We start from the raw sequence: 5,967 nt of genomic DNA, 5'->3' as shown, positions 1-5,967 counted from the left end.
TCAATCCGTGGGACTCAATCCGTGGGATTCAATCCGTGGGACTCAATCCGTGGGACTCAATCCGTGGGACTCAATCCGTGGGATTCAATCCGTGGGACTCAATCCGTGGGATTCAATCCGTTGACTCCCAGAGGAATAAAGTACTTTGCTCATGCTGCAAAGAGTGTAAAGCTTTAAAGAGTGAAGAGTGTAAGGATGAATAATAAGTGTGGTTAACTTACCACTGTAGAGTTCTTGTTGGCTGCTGTATTGGGACACTCGGGATCCTGAGGGTTCAGGCAGGGTTTGAACTGGTAGCCGGAATTGATACCCGCCTGTTAACAGAGAACAGAATGGTTTAGTAGAGGATCTCTCTGACAAACAAGGTAGAAATACAATATATATGATAATGAGAGACCTTACAAAGATCTTACACCCATATTTATGAACAAATTGCTGGCTCTTAAGTTCGAGCTAAGCATAGTCTCAAGGAATTTGAGTGGTCAATTTTGACTTGAGACTGATCTAAGAACGATCATTCTTGTTCATAAATACGAGTGTTAGAAGACGTCGTGCATCAGAAGTGGAATGGTTCCCAAGTTCTTAAGGTAGGATCACACGATAAAGCAGAGTGACATAAAGTCTGGCAATTTTCTATGGCACAAAGCAAAAATTTGACGTCAAAAGTCTATGGTCAATGGCCATGCTAAAGAAGGCCGATCGCACGGTATAGAAGAGAAAGCTGCCAGATTATGTGTTGCTCTGCCATATCCTGTGATCTTACCGAGCACGAACATTATCCCATCAGGATAAAATCCGTCCCGGGCGGGAATCGAACCCGCGGCCTAGCGCTTACAAGGCAGACGCGCTACCCTCCTAGCTCCCTAGGCTGTAAAAATCTTCTTGATTTTTATTTTGAGTTAATTGCGGAGATGAAGACAAACCCTTAGACCCAACACACCCACGCGACTGTAAGACTGAAGAGTATACAAGTTACAAAGAAAAGTAATTTCTTTCCTCTTCATAATAGACCTACTCGGATATGTCTTTATTTTTAATTCTTTTTGTTCATCTTCTTCTTTATATTTTTTCCTAGTTGGATCTCTTCTTCTCTAAAAATAAAACAATAGGGTAGGGTGGGGTAAATTTTGGGTACCACTGGATCTTGGTACCATTTTTATGTGAACATCAACGTAATTCAATTTACAATAATATTTTAATGTTAATTGAAAGAAGAAAAAAAAATATAATAGGTACGTAAATCTCGTCATAAATGCCGCCGTTCACTGATGAAATTTTATTACTTAATTTGGACTCGAACCACCAACCTCCGGATTCCAGATCCGAAGTAGAGTGGTAGCCTACACATTTCTCCATAAAAAAAGACCAAAATTTAATCCCAATTTCAATTCATTCATATATTTTTTTTTTTTATATATATTGTATATTTAATTCACTTTAACTATTCTTTAACCCCCCACAAAGAGGTTTCCATCTGGATCAAATTTACCCCAGTCTGCCCTACTATATATAAGCGTTTTCTATTCTTGAATTTCTTTTGTTCTTTTTCTTTACAAGGTATTTCACACTTTAAGATTTATATTTATGTCTTTATTACCCAGGTTCTAGTTCGGTTAACTCTCAATAGGTACTGTATAATTATAAAAGAAATGTTGTATATATAATGTTGTATATAAAAGAAACAAAGTGAAAAACCTTGAAAACGAGTTTACTAAAGATATTGTATGGTATTTTACTAGAATTTAGGTGATGGAGGCCGGGCTGTGTTGTCAGTTTTGGGTATTTTCGATTTTGAATAGAGGCCATGTTGCCAGCTTTCCGAATCATGTGCTTCATTAAGTGAAGTTCTTACTGGGTTAAGGGCTTCAAAAATCGAGATTTACGGATTTTTATTCCTTTTCTGCCTACGACTTCAAGTTTTACCTCTTTATAGAACGTCAGATTCGAATCGGATTTTTGAACTTTTGACCTCAGAATCGGATTTTTCCCAACATTTCACGTAGGAATTTACCATCCCTTCAAATTCCCTTCCCCCCCCCCACCACCAAACTTTTGAACCCCCAATAGACTCTAGGGACCTCAAGTGTTTCGGCACAAAAACTGAGCATGGAAAATTGAGGAGCTGGGTGCAAAAAGGGCAATAAATGAAAATCATCAAACTGAGATATTTAACTTTAAAGTTTTCAATTTTTCATCAAAATCCTTGAAAAGTATGTTTACAAAAAACGCTGTAACTCATCGAAAAAAAAGTTATCACTGCAGTTCAAACGCTGGAAGATAGAGCGCACCACGTTCTATTCAAAAAACCGTTTTACGCAAAAAGGGCAAAAAATCCATAATAATTATGATTTCCCTTTTTGCACCCAGCTCCTCAATGGAGGAGTTGCAAGTGGGTAAAAATTATAAATAAAAGGTCGATTCCTACGTAAAAAGTTGTGAAAAATTCGAATCTGAGGTCAAAACTCCAAAAAAGTAACTTTAAAAGGTCGAAAATTCAATTTTTAATTGCCGTTCCAATGACAAAGTTCAAAGAGTTGTGACGTCAGACTTAACATCAAAATGCGCAGAAACGCTTGCGCACAAACAAACGAAGCGGGAGTCATGAATTATGACGTCATCAAACTTCACGATTTACCTGTATTTTTTAAATCGATTAATCTCGGTATCTAGAAGTCTTAGAAGAAAAAGAAAAATTCCGCTGGTCCTCATTTTTCCTGCTCTATGACTTTGAAACATCACCCAAATAAGCGCAACTGATCTATTATGATTACCATTTGATGTAATGATCTTATGATTACTCCCCTAATCCCTGAAATCCCCTAGCCCTTGTAGAATTAATTCTAGATTAACTTGACCATAAAACATCACCATTTATGTTGCAGGCAAAAAAAACCTTTGTAGAATTGATTCTAGATTAACTTGATCATAAAAAATCTCCTTTTATGTTGCAGGCAAAAAGTCTTGGTACGAGGAATACAAGCGACTAGACTATCACACGCCCATAGTAGAGACTGAAGTTCTAACGCAACACACTCATCAGGTGTTGCATGTTAGCTTCTCACATAATGGCCGCTACTTTGCTACCTGCTCCAAAGATGGATACATTCTGGTAATACATTCGTCCTGAACCATTGTGAGGACTTGTGCTTATTATTTTAAGGCATAGAGAACCCTTTAAAGATACTCGATATCTAAGTAATAATAGTGCTTATGATACTGCTCGCGTAGGACTGAAGTCCCTTTATTCCACCAGTAGGCTACCACTATTACTGTGGCCCAATTTTCCATTGTATTTTGTACAGGTTTCAGGTTTAAACAAGAGAACTTTGCGCAAATATAGCAAATCTGTCAGAACCGCGATCTGTTATCTGAAATTTTGCTCACATATCGCGATCTGTCGAAAGACCAAGTTGGGAGACATGTTCTAGCGTTATCTTCCCTGCATGATTATTATTAGGTTGTTCTCATGTTAGTTAATATTGAATATTGCACAATGTCATTCTCTACTGTACATTTCATTGTGCATCCGAACCGAAATATTTATGATGCACTTGTCACGACATTAATTAAAATTTTGGCAGAGGTTCAATGAAATATTATTTGTTAATATTAATAATCGTTATCATCGAAATTCCATCATTGAGTAGAACATAATAAGGTGGTATTAGAATCTTGTCATTCATATTATAAATAGCCCTAAGCCCAAGACAAAATAATTTTGTTTTGTACGCTCATCCCATAATGCTGGGTTGAGTTTTTGGCAGACAAAAAGGTCCCTAAGACACTGTACCTATTTATACCCAACCCAATAGAAGAAATTCATTTTAAGCCTAACGTAGTGAAGGTGATATCAGGCATTTGCCATGATACTATTTCGGTAAAATACCTCAAAATGGCTATTTGTTTTTCGATCATTTACCAGCCTGATTAGGGCCGGGAAAAGTCAGCACGGGATTGCTCAGATGGGTCACCTATCCATATACCGAGCACATGCTAGGTTGCTTAATTTAAGTGATTCATTAGGAAGTGCATTCAACGTGCTATCGCTGCTAGATTTATTTTTATTATTTTACTAGTGGTTGACTCGTCCTTTGTACGGAATCAATGCGGCGTAAGCGGCATAACTTGAAGCGCCGCCATTTTGAATCAGGATTTATTTATTGTTTTATTTTTGTTGAAAGGTGTGGACGAGCAGCTATCCATCCAAAGTGAAATACTCGCACGACATGAAGACATTCTCGTGGAAGTACACGCAGTACTCCCAGTTCAATGAGTCCGATACGTTGCTACTGGTGTCTGGGGTGCACTTTGGTACTCCACAATCTACTAGTGGGGAGATAGCTGTGTTTTCGTTGCAAGGTAAAAAAGATTTGAAAATGCGAACCAAAAATTTACGACGGGACGTAAACTTGTGCGACTGTCCGTGAGTTGCGAGCTATCGGTAGTCAAACCTCATAGAACAAGGAATCTAATTGTTATTGTTTCTCTCTGTAAATAAGCCCTATTCGATTATGTGACTTTTTTATAGTCAACGTGGCTGAACCAATGAGATTCCGCTTTGGACTTCCACACTATGTCCACTGTCCACACTTGCTCTACAAAGCAGAATCTCACAATCTCATGGGTTCAGCCATGTTGACTATTAAAAAAGTCACATAATCAAATACGGCTTAACCTTCAATAAAATACCTCATGAAAATAATTTATTTTCCCTCTCGTTCATATCGCAGACGGTTTCAACCTCCAGTGTCGCGTCGTGAACAAACCGTACGACATATTCGGTACGTGGTATAGCGAAGAGCATTTACTGTCCGGTGATCTACAGTGGTTGGCTCAGCTGGTGAGCTCGTCGGGACTGTGGCTCAACAAGGCTTACCAGGACATCACTTCGGAACATACGCCCATCATGGTACAACTGTTCCGGTTCTACAATGTGAACGCGTCGACCATACGAAGTGTAAGTCCTGCACTTCGTACCAATGATAAGGCTAATTTCTTCTCCCTTTCTTTCTTTTCTTCTTCATTTCATAATAATAAGAGTAACAAAATTTTGTATAGGCTTAACCCAACTTTTAGAGTTGTTTGATCCTACACACAATAATAAACTTCAATCCATCAAATAAAAGAATAATAAAAAACATCAATATACAAAGAGGACAGATTGAGTTGAGCCAGCAGGAAGATTCCAAATTTCTAGGATTATACATAGACGAGAAACTAAATTTTAAAAAACACATAGAACTTACCGTCAAAAAACTAAATTCATATACATTTGCTCTCAAAACAATAAAAAATCATGTAGGTGAAAAAGCAGCAATAACAGCTTACTATGCCTATATCTATTCTAATATGACATATGGGGTAATATTCTGGGGAAATAGTACTGATTTAGACAGAATGTTTAAAGCTCAAAAAGCATCAATAAGAGCTATATTTGGAATGTGTCCAAGAGAAACATGTGTGGAAGTGTTTAAAAGTAAAAAATTGCTTACCTTACCCAGCATATACATTCTAGAAGTGATAATATTTGTGAACAAATACTACAATGAATTTTTTCAACAGTTAGAAAGAGAACATCAAATATCAACAAGAGAAATAAAAATGAAGATTTTAAAAACAATGAATACAAAATACAAATACATACAAAGAAGCCCAACTAATAATATGATCACAATATATAATAAGTACTTGCAGATGACGAAAAATACCAATATAAATGAATTTAATATGAAAAGAATACTAAGAGATTTTTTGATAGAAAATGCCTTCTATAGCATCAAGGATTTCCTTGACTTTAAAAAATCAATTGAATAGGAGACAAGGAAAGTAAAACCTTCAATAACTTATTGTTACTTTTTTGTTAATAGTATTAAGTATATTTTATGTTTTGTTAATATGTATTGTATATTGTACTACACAGGTAAACTGTTTTATGTGCAATCAAAATAAATAAATAAATAAATAAAT

General features: G+C 36.5%; 1 protein-coding gene across 1 annotated transcript in view; it reads right to left on the bottom strand.

Annotated features, from left to right (window-relative positions):
- LOC103505833 (protein patched) overlaps window positions 1–5,967 on the bottom strand; it is a gene marked incomplete at its 5' end in the record, with an annotated part of 14,584 nt that overhangs the window by 5,135 nt on the left and 3,482 nt on the right. The gene's annotated exons all lie outside the window — the stretch shown is intronic.

This window comes from Diaphorina citri, unplaced genomic scaffold (genome assembly GCF_000475195.1).
Source record: "Diaphorina citri unplaced genomic scaffold, Diaci psyllid genome assembly version 1.1 scaffold198, whole genome shotgun sequence".
Lineage (NCBI taxonomy): Eukaryota > Metazoa > Arthropoda > Insecta > Hemiptera > Psyllidae > Diaphorina > Diaphorina citri.
The sequence above is the reverse complement of the archived record's forward strand: the minus strand, read 5'-3'. Positions and strand labels throughout refer to the sequence as shown.